Below are 20,222 nucleotides of genomic sequence, written 5' to 3' on the forward strand. Positions count from 1 at the left end.
AAAAGACCATTTAACAAACAAAAAGAGACAACATAGTTGATCCACAATAAATGAATCAACATGAATTACAAATGACAATATAAGTAAATAAAAATTTACCATTCTCAATAGGTGGGGTAGTTGTAATGTTTTTAGCAGTTCCATAAGTGACATACATACATCTATCCAAAATCACCATTCAACATCATTTCGTTTATTCAATTGCTCTAGATTTATGAGTCCGTACGTTGCAATACAACTTTATAAAATAGTATTCCAAAACGTTTTCACCGTTCACCCACCAATGACAATATATAATGTAAAATTCAAGAGTATGGTTAGAAACATGTTAACAGAAATATGAAAAGTACAGAGATAGAACATATGAAATGGTCATCGTGCGTCATTTCAACATGAGCCCAAGAAATAAAAATATTGTTGGTTAATTAAAAATATATTTAAAGCAAACACGTTCAAGATAGATCGATCAAACTAACATTTTCAAACCTTACAATTTGAAAAAGTTGAACTCATTACAATGCCTGATGTAAGTTATTGGTTTATCAAAATACCCTCAAAGATCATTAACCGAGTCGTGTACAAAGGGATAAACACAATACGGTTGTATGTTGCTAATAAGAAAAGATTTGAAGACATGAGCCAAACAAACCACCCATGAATCTTTGACAATATGTTCGTATAACTGAATGTCTGAATTTTATGATGACAGCTTGCGTGTGCACTGATGTTGATTTCCATGATTAAATATAAATATTACAATATATGATGATTTCAAAACTGACCTCCAATTCTTCAACCATAAGGTCAGTGTTGATATTCTATACTCCTCCCTTCAACATAATACAGAAACAAATCAAATAGAAAAACTACTAAGAACAAAAACAAAATAGCATAACTAAAAACATAGCTTACCTCAAATTGAAAGATAGGAAAAAGCTACCAATCCTTAAAACAGTCTGCAAAAAACCCAACCACAAATAAACAATTATTCTACCCTTAAATAACGGAAATCAACATATGAATAACAAAAGACCTTAGTTAAAACTTATTTAAAGGGCACAAAAGAAAAAATAAAGTTATTGTAAGAAACATTGATAATAAACTTTGAAAAATTGTTGTAGCTTTGAAGACCATACCTTTTGGTCTAAATATTTATCTTTCATTCAACAATACAGATTTCTTGATAATTTAAAAATCCAAAACTTTATTTTCATGTAAACATCATTTGTGGGCTATAATGTAGAATACACGCAGGATGCGATCCATAATAGTTCACTGTTGGAAGAAGCCAGTTTCAAAGACGTGGTCTGCACTGCTTATTATAACGTCAGAGCATCAAAACTTACACATCAAGCTACTTTCGGTTGTCAAAGTAGACATAAAAATGGATAAGAGTTTAACTCCAATGTAATCATTGTTTTAAAGGTATACTCGTATGAAAATATTAGACCATCGGGTTAGGAGGATAGTATACCTTAGTTTTACAGAACCCAGTCATGTGGATGAAGCAACTTTTAATGGGCATAATACCTGGAACAAAGGGGCAGGTTATTTCAATTTTCCAACAATAATTCAAAAAAGTAGAGAAAATCGTCAAAATCATAGAAAAGTTGAGTGACGATCGCATCTGCTCCAGCGTGAACCTGCATTATGAAATTCCAACAAACGTTAGAAACAGGTAATTGTCACTTAATGAATTGACTGGTCGACAATGAAGTTGAGGCTAAAAGACTACCTGAATGCAAATTTTAATTTTATTAAGGTCTTTTATCTCATAAGTTAAATATTGGTATAAACCAAATTAGGATTATACTCTCCAAGAAAGAAACCCACAACAAACTCTGAGTTTTAGCACTAATGAAATACATATCTTCAAACCTTGAGTTCATTAAATCATCATTATGTACCATAAGAATATTGCAAAAAACCAAACCCTTAAAAACTGTTGTAACAAAAAAATGAACCAAAACCATCCCATTGACCACATTAAGTCAAACTCCCTATTAACAATCCCAAAAAAGATATATTATAATAATAACACCAAAACCATACCCCAATATACCAAAAATTTAACCTAATGTCTTCCCATATATAAACCATAGCGTCCAGATTCAATAAAATCTCCAAGAACAAAAACAGTTGACTTTTCAAATTCAACATATCAGTCAAAACTTTAACCTGAATAGTTAGAGTCTTCATATTTTTTTTTTATTTTTACTCAAAAAGATAGAAGATAGACCATACCATTTTTCTCATGCCCAGCATATTACAACACCTCAGCCCTACAAAGTTGACAATTTGACCAAAAAAAGTCAAACTATCATTTTTATTTCCCAAAAGACTACTGTTATGCCTCTTTAAACCAAGCGACAATCTCTTATAATAATGAAAGATTATAACATCTTTCCTTAGGCTACACATGAAAAACCATCAACTTAAATCAACATTAGTGAGATAAAATAACAAAAATGATATGAGCATATAAAAATGTATCTTTTAATTGTTACTTTAAAAAGAAAGTGCATATCTTGTATTGAAACTGATGAATTTCAAAATATCAATATTTTGGTATTTAAGTAACATATTATTTCGGATTTAATGAGACGGCCCGTCTTAATCCATAAGGACGAATACAATAACATATGATTACATTGCGAGATATTTGACCTCTATATGATACATTTAAAAACATTGCATTCGTTTTAAAAGACAAACTTTCATTACATCGAAATGCATACCATTTCATAATATCCAACTATAAATGACCTAATTTGTCATTTACTTAATCATAATCTTTATTGAACTCAACGACTTGAATGCAACGTCTTTTGAAATATGCCATGAATGACTCCAAGTAATAATATCTTTAAAATGAGCAAATGCACAGCGAAAGATTTCTTTCAATCCTGAGAATAAACATGCTTTAAAGTGTCAACCAAAAAGTTTGTGAGTTCATTAGTTTATCAACAATATTCATTTTCATCATTTTTAATAGACCACAAGATTTTCATTTCCATTTCTCATAAATATACATCCCATACATAGAGATAAAATCATTCATATGGTGAACACCTGGTAATCGACCTTAACAAGATGCATATAGAATATCCCCATCATTCCAGGACTCCCTTCAGACATGATAAATTCGAAGTATTAAAGCAGTTCAAATTATCTGACTAGGGCTTGTTAGTGCCCATCGATCTATCTTTAGGATTCGCGTCAATTAGGGGCCAGTTCCCTAATTCTTAGATTACCAGACTAAAAAGGGGCATATTCGATTTCGATAATTCAACTATAGAATGTAGTTTCGATTACTTGTATCTATTTCGTAAAATATTTATAAAAGCAGCTCATGTATTCTCAGTCCCAAAATTATATATTGCAAAAGCGTTTAAAAAGGGAGCAAATGAAACTCACAATACAATATTTTGTAGTAAAAATATTCATACGACGATAGTGAACAATGCAGGGTTGGCCTCAGATTCACGAACCTATATCATTTGTATATATATTAAAACATATAATCGTAGTTGAATAAAATTATATATTATATCTTTATATATTATATATATTTAATTTGTGTATATATTCAAAATGATTAATATATATAGTTATATTAATATATATATATATATATATCTGATTAGTATTATTTTAAAATACCTAACTTGTTATTTATGAATATTTATATAAAAATTGTTAATATGATTAATACATACTTATAACTTTAATAATATCTTTAAAATTTTTATTTTCATAATAAATTTAATGTTAATAATATTGATAATACTAATAATAATAATACTAATAGTTTTAGTGATAATAAAATGATAGCTGTTAATAATGATAATAATTTTTATTAATAACAATACTAATAATGGTAATTATATTAATAATAATAATGATAATCTTTATAATGGTACTTATGTTAATAATATTAATAATAATTCTAATAATTATAAAATGATACTAATATACTAATATAAATGAAAATAATAATAAATTTTATTATTTTCATAATAATAATAATAATAATAATAATAATAATAATAATAATAATAATAATAATAATAATAATAATAATAATAATCATAATTATAATAATAATAATACTTAAATGATAACATTCATAATAATATTAATAATACTTATAAAAATACTAATGATAATAATGTTTCTAATACCTAAAAATATAAATATGATTTTAGTAATAATAATAATTATAATACTAACAATAAAAATAATAATAATAATCACAATAATAATAATGATAATAATGATAATAATAATAATAATAATAATAATAATAATAATAATAATAATAATAATAATAATAATAATTATTATTATTATTATTATTAATAATAAGAAAACTACCTCACAAAGAGAGAGTCCCCAAAAAAATAGCTGCCTTTGCCCAGGCTCGAACCCACGACCTCCCGTTACCCGACAACCCATCAAACCATTGAACCGTTTTTGTTTATCTGTTTTAAACTCCTATAACAAAATATATAACCCTTTCTCTCCGTTTCATTATTCTTCTTCTTCTTCTTTACTCTAAACTGGATCGACCAGGGATCAATTCAAACACAACAATAACACATTGGATTTTTTTTTTGGTTTCATAAACTAAACAGAAATGATATGTAGTTGATGGAATTAATTAAAACAGAAATAAAGAAAATGAAGCTGAAGCAGTTCTGTTTATACCACGATGAACACAAAATCAAATTCCACTTTTTAGACTGTTTTAACTAATGACTTCTACACAAAATAGTTAGCAAATAATTCCTAGAAACTATTGGAATTGACAATTGATTCAGAAACATCAAAACGAACTCAAATTTCTTCATGAACAAATCTGTTGACTTTTTGAAAATTTGCTTTGACTCGAAAATTGGAATTCGTTTAGGGGAATTGGAACTTAAAATTTTGCAGATAGTTTGAGTAAAGGCTTACTAATCTAACTACAATATTAGATTTTGAAATTTGATTTGAATTTAATCTATTGCTTACCACGGTTAAGAAAACTACGAACTCCAAATCAAATTTTAAATTTAAGACTGTTTTAGGTTATAATTACAACATGAATTATGTTGTAAATTATTCATAAAAACTTTCTGGATCATCAATTTATTCATAAACATCAAAATGAGTTCAAATTTTAAGATGAACAATATAGTTGACTTTTTGAAATATATCTTTGACTTCAAAATTCGAAATTAATAGGAAGATTTGAAGATTGAAAACTTACAGACAATATAATTAGACAATTTCTAACAATCCTGCATTTTTAGATTTTGGAATTTGGTTCGAATTTGAATTATGGAAGAAATATGGAACGTACAGAGTGTCAAGCTGTTTTTCTCAGTTTTTTTTCTGGGTTTTTTTTTGAATAAATGTAGCTGCAATCTTATATTGTGTTAACGATTGATTATCACAGCGACAAAGAATTGATAGATGTTGTTTGTATCCTGGATTGATTTGATAATTAGTCACAGGCAAAATAGAACACAAGAAAATAAGAAAAAGTTGATTGTGATAATCTGATTCGTATATTGTATCTGTTTATATGTATGTATCTGTATTTATATATCTGTATTTATATATTGTAATTACTCTTATTAATTAATAAATATAACTATAATAATAATACTCTTAATATTAATAATAATAATAATAAAATCTATAATAATATAATATTAATATTAATAATATTATTATTAATGATAATGATAATAATAATTATAAAATTTATAAAAATAATATTAATAATAATAATAATATTAATTATAATAATAATAATATTATTAATGATAATAATATTAGTAATAATAATACTATAACAATTTATATAAATCAAATTCCATATTTATATATTATATATTGAGAATAATAATATTAATGATACTTTTTTAATATTAATACTAATAATAATAATAATGAAAGTAATAATATTATTATTAATATGACCATTATATTTTAATTTGTAATTACATTTAATATGTTAATATCATAATTTATCAATTACATTATAGTTACTAATTATATATATATTACGATATACATATAATAATAATATTTATACATAAAAATCATATATATTTATATATGGATTCATTTTAAATTACACTTAATTATTTTGTATCTTATTTTACATATTTAATTCTAATGTTTAAATTATATTTTATAATTTCAAATTATTATATATATATATATATATATATATATATATATATATATATATATATATATATATATATATATATATATATATATATATATATATACATACATACATACATATTTATTTACAACAATTGATCGTGAATCATCGGTTAAGGTTCAATGGATAGTTAAGTGCATGAAATTATTTTAATATAAAAAGTTGATTTACTTAACGTGTCGATATCCATCTTCTAAGTTATCAACATTTCATAATTTCACCTTTACATTAAATAATATGAAAGTTAAATAGTTACCTTATCAAAAGTCACGAGGAAATTATTGTAAAGCATGTATTGAAAATCAAACAGGAGTCTCCACTAACTTTTGTCTAACTCTCGTTAATTGACACTTTGTTCTCACTAGAAGACCACTTTACCATTTCTTCCGAATATTGCTAAAAAGGAAATATTTCTCAAATCAATGTGGATCTCACAACCGAGACCCCTAATCATATCATAATGTATCTGATAATTTAATCATTTGATATTATCTTTTAATCTCATCGATAAATATAATAAACTTATATTAAAACAAATACGTTCATGTAAAGTATTATATATTTAATACTTTGTTAACATTTTCAATTACTATAACTATATATTATATACATATCTATACACATAAATGTTCGTGAATCGTTGAACATAGTCAAAGGGTAATTGATTACATGAATATAATTCCAAAACATTTAAGACTCTATATTACAGACTTTGCTTATCGTGTCGGAAACATATAAAGATTAAATTTAAATTTGATCGGAAATTTTCGGGTCGTCACAGTACCTACCCAATAAAGAAATTTCGTCCCGAAATTTAATCGAGGTCGTCATAGCTAACCATAAATAGGTTTTCCTGACGAATATGAGTTGAAAATTAGAGTTTTATCATGACTGAGTACTATGGATAAAACAATTCATTTATGTGAAGAGTACGAGTGAAGCTATCACAAAAGAGTGAAACGAGTAAAGGTGGGCTCGTCTTAACCGGAGACGTAGTCACGGTTGATTTCCAGAATTCAAGGAATTTAGAGGAAAACTTCGTAATAAGATTTGATTATTCGGTAATTAAGGAAATTAGGATCTTCTTTGGTTAAATGCAATAATCTATTTCGATTGCTCTGTCAGATGCTTCACTATAAATCTACTCTCTTGATGTTATGCGAGGTGTATACGAAATAGTTATATTTTTATTGCGAAATACTATTAAATACGATACAATTTTACACAAATTATTTATTTATTTATAGAGTGAATATACCTAAACCTTGCTACAACACTATAGGCAGTGTACCTAATCGTAAAGTAGTGTAGTTTTTAGTAAGTCCAGTTCGTTCCGCAGGGAGCTAGCTGAGTTTAACGCTATATTTATTTTAAACTATATTTGTATAAATATATATATAAGTAGTAGTATTATTATTATTATAAAAAGGGGGTTTTACCGTTTAATGACCGGTTTGTCGATTTTATGTCTTAAGTCGCAATTAAAACCTAATGTAAAATATTAAATATATAAATGACTTAATTTAAAGCTTAAAGTAAATGACGATAAATAAAAGTGCGATAAATAAAAGTGCAATAATTTAAAGTACGATAAATAAAATGGCGGTAAATAAAAGTACGATGAGATATAAATTAAAGGAATTATGCTTATTTAAACTTCCGTAATCATGATGTTTGACGTGTTGATTTTAATTTATTACCATGGGTTAATTGTCCTTTGTCATGGATTATTCGATATGTCCATATGGTTTTGTCCATAATAGTCCATCAGTCATAATTATAAAGTGCGAGAGTCTTCGTCAAATTAATCTTATTACCCGAAGTCAAATATTTCAACTAATTGGGGATTCGAACTGTAACAAAGTCTTAATACTTTGTTTAATGAATACATCAGGTTATCGACTGCGTGTAATCCAAGGTTTTAATACTTTGTTAACAATTACACCAATTACCCTTGAATGTAATCCACCCCTGTTTTAATGAGTCCAGTGACTATTAATCCATACCCGTTTCCAGTCAAATGAACAATAATTCGTATTTATAAATATCCCTCCCACCGTACCCGATTAAGCGTATGTGGTTATATATAGATACGTCAAATTGTAACCTTTATATTAAATTAATGAGGTATTGTTTAGTTAATATAAAGCCCATTAATAGCCCATAGTCTAATTTCCACAAGTGTCGATCTTTTGTCCAAACCCCAATTATGGTACAAAGCCCAATAACCCCGTCTTTAATATTTAATCCAACATCACGATTACTTCGATTTAAATAAGCATAATAATACTTTAGCTACGAGACATTAATTTAAAAAGGTTGAACATAACTTACAATGATTATTAATAGCGTAGCGTTACACGGACAGAGTTTCGACTTACAAACTTAAAACATTCGCCACTATAACCTTATTACTATTATTAACTTAAAATTAAAATTAAAATTATAAATATATATATTGAGAGAGTGAGATTGAAGTATGATGAAGGTGTACACAATTCGTCAAGAAAACTGCCTTTTTATAGAACCTGACCAGCTACAGTAACTCATGCGACCGCATGAGATTCCTTCTTCCTGGCCATGCGATCGCATGGCCAGCTGTACCAGCTCACATTGTCGATTAAAAATGTGGGCGGCTTGATTTATTTATTATATAATATAATATATATAATTATATATAATTATATATATTATATTATATTCTTGTGCATCGTTGACTTGTAATTTTAGGCCCGTTGCGTCGCGTGTTGATAGTTGGTTCATGTCCCGGTTCCGGATTTTCGAACGTCCTTGTGTACTATTTAATATCTTGTACTTTGCATTTTGTGGCTTTTACTCTTGTAATTTTGAGACGTTTCTTATCAATAAATTGAACCACTTAGATTGTACTTTGTACATTTTAGCGTTTTGGTCGTTTGCGTCTTTAAATCGTCGAATCTGTCTTTTGTCTTCATCTTTTATTATTTAAACGAATATCACTTGTAAATAGAACAATAGCAACTAAAAGCTTGTCTTTCTTGAAGGATAATGCTATGAAATATATGTTCGTTTTTAGCATTATCAAATATTCCCACACTTGAGTGTTGCTTGTCCTCAAGCAATATAGAACTTGAATAAAAACTTTACTAGAATCACTTCTTTATTCTTCACACTTTGTACATCAGTGATTTTAATACAGCGGTATGAACAATGATGGTAATGTTGTGGTTTACAGTCCCACATGACTATGAAAATTTAGATCCTTAAGGAAATTGGATCTTTATGAAAACATTTGATGTTTTGAAAATTCAATCTAGCTTTTACCCTAGATAAGTTTTCCGGAATAACCCTTCACCGGTGTTTGCATATTGTTTTTGTGGGTTTTGTGGGTTTCAGATTTGAAAATTTTAGCTCAAAACTTGCGATTTTGTGTCACCCCCTTGCTAACCTTGTATTGGGAAAGCAACATGTCCAATATACTTGCTCCGTATATTATCTTTAGGTAAACTACCGTCCGGTTGTAAAGAAAAGCGTTGAATAAGCAACTGTTAAGGCAATGTCTAATGACATGCTTTTAATTATGGTCTATATGGTGTCAGATGCAATTACTAACCTTTGTAGGAGCAATAGTAAAGATCACCCTATAGTTTTTTGGTCTGGCACAAGGTCCTCTCTTCGACCATGCTATGCAACCACCGTTCTTACGGTTGACACCCGATTTGGTTCAGGTGACCTAATGAATTCCAGGTGAATTCCTAGGATTTTACGTTCAATGGTAATGAACGCATTGAAAATGGGTTTTCCGAAAACAAATCGATTTGTAATTTGATCAAAATATTTTCTCGTTCAAGCTCGAGTTTAGATATCATCGAATTCCATGAGTTTGTAATTCTCAATCTTTAAGGTCAATCTCAAGGATTGAGTAATATCAGGCTTAAAAGCCGATTTTTAATCTTTAAGGAGATTATCCTTTCTGGGGATCTGATTCATTAGTCTTAAAAGCTAATTTGCACGGTGCCCCCCATTGTACGAGACATATCCTCTCATGGTTAGGATAAGTTTGACCACTTGGCGACCCTGTTTGATACTGAGGTCCGTGGATTTCCAGCTGATTTTCGAGAAAACTTTTCAAGGTTTTTCGTAGACTCTACAACTGGTCTGGACGACAACTTCCTGACCTGAATCAAGAAGCGCGTGTCTTTTTCTCGGAAGACTGTACTTCCTTATAAATTCTATTTATATTACAATAAATTGGGTAAAACTGATTAATATCGTGCAAAACAAAAGTATCTTCACTTATTTGTACAAAAATATGTGATATATTGTGACGACCCGGGAATTTCCGACCAAATTTAAACTTAATCTTTATTTGATTTCGACACGATAAGCAAAATCTGTAAAGTTGAGTCTCAACATTCTTGAACTATTTATATGGAATCATTTAACCTTCGATTATTTTCGACGATTCACGAACCATTGTAAAGTTGAGTCTCAACATTCTTGAACTATTTATATGGAATCATTTAACCTTCGATTATTTCTGACGATTCACGAACCATTAATTGTAAATAAATGTGTATATATATATATGTATATATATATATGTATGTATGTATATATATATATATATATATATATATATATATATATATATATATATATATATATATATATATATATATATATATATATATATATATAACTTAAAATAATAATATACGATATAATATCCGTAATTAAAACTGTTAGTAATATAATCCAAATCTTCGGATGCCTTTCCTGTTTTCTTTTAATTCTCTAACATCTGAAATATTCTTTAAGTATTATATTATTTCAATGTTTCCTTTTTCCATCCGACCAATCACTTGTTTCATTACATCATATATTTGAATTGTTTAGATTAAAATTTACTGTGCATGAACTTTTGTGCTTTTAGCTTTCTTCACCAGATAAGTTCTTCATGTATAACTATATGCGCATGTTTATATATATGTACTACTTACACTTGTCTCAGACACTAACACAAATCACACCCGATCAAATCTCTCCTTTCTTTATTGAATCATGCCTTTAATTTGGTTATAAGTCTCCATCTACCTTTTTACATATATACAAAATGATATATTGAATGATTCACAAGCACAACACCTAGTTGTTGGAATGAGATTGGTTTGCTGTTGTCAAGACCCCACAACCCACACCAAATCACTTTCTGTATATATAAAACATAGACATATTAGATAGATGAAAGCACACTACCTAACCTAAATATTTATTTAAAGCATACACCAATTGATAGAATAACAAATTTCAATTTCTGTTTTTTGTTTATAAACACAAACACACGTACACCAACTCAACCATTTCTCTTTCTCTTTGAGTCTGTCGAAGAACTCCTACTCTACCCCATTGCAGCCATTCTTTCTGGTCTTTATTAACTTTAAAACGTCAACTAGTAATCACCATCATTCACGTAATACTCACTGTTATAATAGAGAACACAGATGAAGAAGATGATACCGTTTGTTGATACTATCTCTACGCTTCTGTTTCAACTCATGACCAAAATCAAAACCTATTTGATAAACTCAACTGAAAAACCCAACTTCAACAAAACCACAAAAACCAAGTAATGACAACACTTACTGATAAATACTACTACTGTCTTTCTGATTCCATCAACAATCATAGTTTTCGCTGCCTATGATCGATTAATCATCAAACCACCTATTGAATTGTTTCTGCAACTCTACTGCCGATTAATAACCCTAGACAAAGACCCATTTGGACAATTGTGCAGCTGAAACAACTACCATTTCATCATCACCAACTCAACACTTTCGATCTTCTGTTAGAACTAACTGCTCGCTCCTGTATAACTGTCTGTACATACTTCCTTTCGAATCACCATCAAGAGCAACAATCATTGTCACCATAAACAATCACCACTTATGAACCACCTTCACCATCGAAACCCATCCTCATCACCCTTATTAAACCCACCATCATTCTTCACCTGCTACAACTCGTTCTTTCTACTGCAGCTGAATAAGTCACCACTTGAACCACCACTAAGTACCTATATAAAACCAAAGATGTTTGAGTTATAAACCATGGTGAGCTGCTGCTATTTATCTGTTATTATTCAATCGATACTACTGTAATATATATATATATATATATATATATATATATATATATATATATATATATATATATATATATATATATATATATATATTGAACTGAAAATTTGAAGTTTATTTTTTTTTATTTTTTTCTTCTTTCATCTGTCCTAAATCGTTAAACAACCTTAAGATGGTATATACCTTAATAATCATCTTCAAATAACAAAAGAGTAAATTAATTTACAAAAGCAGATTAACCTTTATATTTTGTGGTAACTAATTTAACAATCAGAATAACATACCAATTATTACAGCTCATGTTCGATTCGTTTAAAATACAGAATATATATAAAGGGATGAAGAAATTAAGAGAACATCAAAGAACTAATTACCTACTTAATCAATTGATGAATCGATTACTGAAACAATTGACAAAGGATGATGATACGATGATGATGAACACTGGTGGAGATGATTGAAATGATGATGATGATGAATTGATGACCGGTTATACCTCGAGTTGTTGTGTGATCGATTGATTGATTTAAGAATCGAAGGCCTATGAATCGTGATTTCTTCTTCTACGTTTTTGCTTCTGCTTGCTCGATCTGTTTATAGCCGCCAACATATCCCACTGATCCCCTTTTATTAGGTATTATAAATTATAAATAAAATAATAATAATAATTATTATTATTAATTTTATTATTATTACAAATATTATTATCTAATTATTATTATTATTATTATTATTATTATTATTATTATTATTATTATTATTATTATTATTATTATTATTATTATTATTATTATTATTATTATTATTATTATTATTATTATTAGTATTATTATTATTAATAACATAAGTAAAATTATTAAGAATATCATTATTAATATAACTATCATTATTAGTATTGTTAATATTAAAATCTTTATCATTATTATCATTAGTAGAAAAATTAATATTATTATAGCTATTATTATTAGAAGTATTATTATTAAAATTCTTAGTAGTATTAACATTTTTATTATTATATTTATTTAAAGTATCATTATTGTTAAAGTTATCATTTTCTATTAAAATTGGTATTATTATTGAAACTAACATTTTTATCAAAGTTATCATTTTTTATGATTTAAACTATCATTATTATTATTATTATTATTATTATTATTATTATTATTATTAAAATTATCTTTATTTTTATCATTAGTATTTTTATTATTTCTAACACTAATATTATTATTTTTATCATTATTATTATTAGTATTATTAATATATCAAATAAAGATTTTCTATATAAAAATATATTATTTACCTAAAACATAACTATATTAATATGTTTGTAATAGATATTAATTAACTATTTATTGTATATAAAAATAAATATGGTTAATTTAGTTATTAATGAAACGTAAAAGTTACTCAAATAACAATTAATAAAAATACCTAAATTTGTTCGATTACCATTATATGTGTTAATATACATATAAATGATATAGGTTCGTGAATCCGAGGCCAACCCTGCATTGTTCAATATAGTCATATGTATTTTTACTACAAAATACAGTATGGTGAGTATCATTTGCCTTTTTACCCTTTATATTTTTGGGCTGAGAATACATGCGCAATTTTTATAAATGTTTTACGAAATAGACACAAGTAATTGAAACTACATTATATGGGTGAATGATCGAAGCCGAATATGCCCCTTTTGCTTGGTAACCTAAGAATTAGTAAACCGATCTACTAATTGACGGGAATCCTAAAGATAGATCTATTGGGCCTAAAGAACCCCATCCATGGTTGTAGATGCTTTAGTATTTCGATGTTGTTTTATCATGTCCGAAGGATTTCCCGAAATGATAGGGGATATTCTTATATGCATCTTGTTAATGTCGGTTACCAGGTGTTCACCATATGAATGATTTTTGTCTCTATGCATGGGACATATATTTATGAGAAATGGAAATGAAATTCTTGTGGTCTATTAAAATGATGGAAATGATTATTTTATGTTAAACTAATGAACTCACCAACCTTTTGGTTGACACTTTAAAGTATGTTTATTCTCAGGTATTAAAGAAATCTTCCGCTGTGCATTAGCTCATTTTAAGGATATTACTTGGAGTCATTCATGGCATATTTCGAAGAACTTTGCATTCGAGTCGTTGGGTTCAGTAAAGATTATGATTAAGTAAATGACAGATTAGATCATTTATATATGGATATTATGAAATGGTAGGCATGCCTGTCAACTTTCGATGTAATGAAAGTTTGTCTTTTAAAAAAAATGCAATGTTTGTAAAATGTATCATATAGAGGTCAAGTATCTCGCGATGTAATCATATGTTATTGTATTCGTCCTTATGGATTAGGACGGGTCTTTACGTGTGGTATCAGAGCGGTGGTCTTAGCGAACCAGGTCTGAATTAGTGTGTCCAACTAATGTGAAGACCCGTCCTAATCCATCCGGACGAAGTCCATATCGATTATAAATGATTCACAACAGTCGATTACATCGCGAGGTACTTGACCTCTATATGATACATTTTACAAACATTGCATTCGTTTAAAAAAAAAAACAATCTTTCATTTCATCAAAAGTTGAAGGCAGGCATACCATTTCATAATATATCTAACTATAATTGACTTAATAATAATCTTGATGAACGCGACGACTCGAATGCAACGTCTTTTGAAATATGTCATGAATGACTCCAAGTAATATCTCTAAAATGAGCAAATGCTCAGCGGAAGATTTCTTTCATACATGAGAATAAACATGCTTTAAAGTGTCAACCAAAAGGTTGGTGAGTTCATTAGTTTAACATAAATAAACATTTCATAATTTTAATAGACCACAAGATTTCATATTTCCATTTCTCATAAACATACGTCCCATGCATAGAGACAAAAATATCATTCATATGGATTGAACACCTGGTAACTGACATTCACAATATACATATAAGAATATCTCCATCATTCCGGGATCCTTCTTCGGACATGATATTAATTTCGAAGTACTAAAGCATCCGGTACTTTGGATGGGGCTTGTTGGGCCCGATAGATCTATCTTTAGAGTTCGCGTCAATTAGGGTGTCTGTTCCCTAATTCTTAGATTACCAGACTTAATAAAAATGGCCATATTCGATTTAATAATCCAACCATAGAATGTAATTTCGATCACTTGTGTCTATTTCGTAAAGCATTTATAAAAGCAGCGCATGTATTCTCAGTCCCAAAAATATAATGAGTAAAAGGGAATAAATAAACTCACCATACTGTATTTTGTAGTAAAAATACACATGACGGCACTTAACAACTGAACAATGTAGGATTGGTCTCGGATTCACGAACCTATATCATTCGTATATTTATTAAAAGTATAATGGAATCACATAAATTCTTTTATTAGTATATATTATTTATATGCTTTTAGTTATATATATAGTTTATACCAAATTCCATTAAATACTTATATTATATCGTAAATTATATTATATATATATTTGTTTGTGTATTTAATTAGGATGATTAGTATCTATATATTTAGTTATCTTAATATATCTATATACATATGATTAGTATTATAAAATATCATAGTTTGTTACATATAAGTACTTATATCAATAAGGTTTGTTTGATATATATATATATATATATATATATATATATATATATATATATATATATATATATATATATATATATATATATATATATATATATATATATAAACTATTACTACAATTATAGTATATTTAATATGTATGTTTTAGGTACAAACTATCTATCTGAAAAAAAAAATGATAGTTTGGATGAATAATGATTTACCAATAATAATAACTTCCTTGATAATGATAATACTAATAACAATAATGATTTTGTTAAAAAAAAATGGTACATATGTTAATAATAATAATACTAATAATTACAACAATGATATTAATACTAATATAATAATAACTCGTATTATTTTTATAATAACAATAATAATTATCCTAATCATAATAATAATAATAATAATAATAATAATAATAATAATAATAATAATAATAATAATAATAATAATACATGTAGTATTAATAATAAGTATTCTTAAAGTAACAATAATAATAATAATAATAAATGAAATGAATAATAAAAAAAATGAACTACCTTAAATGAAAGGGCTGTTAAAAAGAATTGTTCCATTTGGGACTCGAACCCCCGACCTTTCGCATACCCGTCCCTCCTCTAAACCAACTGGGCTATCGCCATTTTTCTGATTAACTAGTCCACCTAATTTATAAATCTAGTATCTAACAGTGAGTGTTTCATCCTCTTCCAAATCCAAATGGACCGTGAATTATCTTGAAAATAAAAAAAAAACGTGTTTGCATCAGTGTTAGGATAAAAATATAAATTCAAAACATTTAGCTAGTAATTAAATGATTTAAAAAAAATAAAAAATAAAAAAAAGAACAGAGGCTGCTGTGCAGCGATGAAGAACAAGAAAAAAAAATGATTTTGGTTTTTAGGAGTTTTTAGACAAAGGTTCCTTCACAAAATATTTTCCAAATCAGTTTTATAAACTAATGAATTCATCAATTGATCAAGAAACTTCAACACACTCACGAATTTCGTGATGAACAAATTATTTGACTTTTTGAAAATAAACTTTGACTCGATAATTCGAACTCATTTTCATAAATTGGAACTTGGGATTTTGTAGAAAGATTGCTTGGAGGATTACTAACAAGATTGTATTATTACATTTTGGAAATTGGTTCGGTTTTGAATTATGAATAAAAAGATGATCTTGCAGAGAACCGAAGGCTTTTTGGTTTAAAAATTTCTGTTTTGATTTCGGATTTGCAGTGAAAATTTAGAGGGTAAGATCGAATAATTGATGAAGGATATGAATTATTCGATCGTGTTTGTAGTGATAAAGCAGATAAAATAAGTTCACGGGTGTAGTAGAGAAGGAAGAAAAGAAATTTTAGCAGATAGTGATATAAAAAAAAATCTGATGATTCCTTTAATTCCCCTGGTATATCCGTTTCTTTTTTTTTTTATAATATAAATTAAACTATTATTAATAATTATTAATGTATTAATAGTAATAATATTGTTAATCTTTCCTAAAAATAAAGATACTAATATTAATAACAAATATAATAGAAGTAGTATTAGTGTTAATAATATCAAATGATAATACTATTACTATTAAGAATAATGATAATAATAAAAATAGAAATAATAGGATACTATAACAAAAAGGAAAATTTTTGGTAAGTTTAATAACACTCATAATCAAAATGATAACAATAATATTAATCATAATATTTATAATTCTTAATAATGGTATACAACAATGCTTATAATACGAATACCTAATAATAACAATTATATTAACTGATAATATTTAGATTACAATTATAATATATACATAAAACTGATACTGATATTGATATTAAAAATGATAAAAGTAATGATTATAATACTATAACAAATATATCTTTAACTTATAATTATATTTAATTATTAACATTTATTGTATATTTAGTGTTTATATATTCTATATTCTATATATATTACAATAATTTGGTAATTATTATTAGACACCATATATAGTTTTATAATAATATCATTTATTTACATATTTATTTTAGTAATAACCTAATTGTTATTATTTTTCATTTTTAATCCCTAATGTTTAAAGTATACTTTATTAATTCAAAAATATTATATATATACATATATTTTTATTTATATGTACTTATTTATTTACAAACTACTGTTCGTGAATCTTCGAGACTGGTCAAAGGTTAAATGAATACATGAACATAGTTCAAAATTTTTGAGACTCCAATATTACAGACTTTGCTTATCGTAACGAAATCATATAAAGATTAAAGTTAAATTTGGTCGGAAATTCCCGGGTCACTACAGTACCTACCCGTTAAAGAAATTTCGTCCCGAAATTTGAGTGAGGTCGTCATGGCTAACTATAAAAATGTTTTCATGACGAATATGAGTTGAATAATAGAGTTTTATCATCATTGAGTAATATGGATAAAAAATTTGATTATTCGAAGAGCACGAGTGAAGCTATTCACAAAAGAAGGAAATGAGAAACAAGGATTTGTTTTTAACTTATGACGTAGTCAGGTGTGAATTTAGAAAATAAGGCGCGTCTTAACTTTTGACATTGCCTTGGTTGAATTCCGGAATTCAAGGGATTTTAAGAAAATTTTCGAAATCTAAAAGATTTGATTCTTCGGCGAATAAGAAAATTAAGATCTCTATAATTAAATACGGTGATCTGCCTCGATTACTCTGTCTGATATTCCCATTATAAATTAAACTCTTCCGTTCCCTTATTCTCACCATTCCTATACTTTCTTTCTTAGTCCATATATCCAAAAGATTGTGAAATGCTTAATCCTGTTCTAATCCTTGATATTTTTCTAATTATGATTTCTGGCATCCTTCTTTTCAATCTTCCACCAGAAAAATCTGTTTACTCCTACTATTACCTTCGGGTTATACTATTCTTAATTATACCGTGTTTTTATATTGCTATTCGTATTAATATTTACGGTTTGTAACTTCTGTGTTTTTATTGGGTTTTATATCTTCCCTTATATTTCAATGTCCGTGTTTCTGTCTCCTATAATTATTGTCATCCACAGTTAATGCGCTCTCTTATTTGCTGCGATTTATACCCCCTTTCTTTTTCGGAGCTTCATGCTTTTGTTTACTTTTCGCAAGTAACGGTCCAGAATTCATATGTATGAAGTTTCGAATTATCATAATATACAAGGTAGAAAGGAAAAGTAGTAGCACGATTTGTTTTGTCAAATTACCAGAATCACTTTGAATAGAACTATCAAGAATATACTTTCTTGATATGTTCAGAAGTTAAACATAATGAAAGAGTTGTAGTGACCCGAACTTTTCCATGTTTATATATATTAATTGAGATTGATATTTACATGATTAAATGTTTCCAGCATGTTAAGCAATCAAACTTGTTAAGACTTGATTAATTGAAATATGTTTCATATAGACAATTGACCACCCAAGTTGACCGGTGATTCACGAACGTTAAAACTTGTAAAAACTATATGATGATATATATATATATATATATATATAGTTAACATGATACTATGATAAGTAAACATATCATTAAGTATATTAACAATGAACTACATATGTAAAAACAAGACTACTAACTTAATGATTTTTAAACGAGACATATATGTAACGATTATCGTTGTAAAGACATTTAATGTATATATATCATATTAAGAGATATTCATACATGATAATATCATGATAATATAATAATTTAAAATCTCATTTGATATTATAAACATTGGGTTAATAACATTTAACAAGATCGTTAACCTAAAGGTTTCAAAACAACACTTACATGTAACGACTAACGATGACTTAACGACTCAGTTAAAATGTATATACATGTAGTGTTTTAATATGTATTTATACACTTTTGAAAGACTTCAATACACTTATCAAAATACTTCTACTTAACAAAAATGCTTACAATTACATCCTCGTTCAGTTTCATCAACAATTCTACTCGTATGCACCCGTATTCGTACTCGTACAATACACAGCTTTTAGATGTATGTACTATTGGTATATACATTCCAATGATCAGCTCTTAGCAGCCCATGTGAGTCACCTAACACATGTGGGAACCATCATTTGGCAACTAGCATGAAATATCTCATAAAATTACAAAAATATGAGCAATCATTCATGACTTATTTACATGAAAACAAAATTACATATCCTTTATATCTAATCCATACACCAACGACCAAAAACACCTACAAACACTTTCATTCTTCAATTTTCTTCATCTAATT

At 27.2% G+C, this 20,222-nt stretch overlaps 1 long non-coding RNA gene across 7 annotated transcripts in view; it reads right to left on the reverse strand.

Annotated features, from left to right (window-relative positions):
• Positions 1-222: 222 nt before the first annotated feature.
• LOC139843196 (uncharacterized) overlaps positions 223-20,222 on the reverse strand; it is a 118,165-nt gene continuing 98,165 nt past the window's right edge. For 5 of the 7 annotated variants that reach the window (XR_011757476.1, XR_011757470.1, XR_011757475.1 and 2 more), the window contains exons 5-6: positions 913-2,282; positions 223-830 (exon numbers count right to left, since the gene is read on the reverse strand). This is a non-coding gene — a long non-coding RNA (uncharacterized lncRNA). The remainder of the gene's footprint in view (positions 831-912; positions 2,283-20,222) is intronic. The other 2 variants (XR_011757474.1, XR_011757473.1) reach the window with 2 other exon arrangements.

Source organism: Rutidosis leptorrhynchoides, chromosome 4 (assembly GCF_046630445.1).
Source record: "Rutidosis leptorrhynchoides isolate AG116_Rl617_1_P2 chromosome 4, CSIRO_AGI_Rlap_v1, whole genome shotgun sequence".
NCBI classification, from domain to species: domain Eukaryota; kingdom Viridiplantae; phylum Streptophyta; class Magnoliopsida; order Asterales; family Asteraceae; genus Rutidosis; species Rutidosis leptorrhynchoides.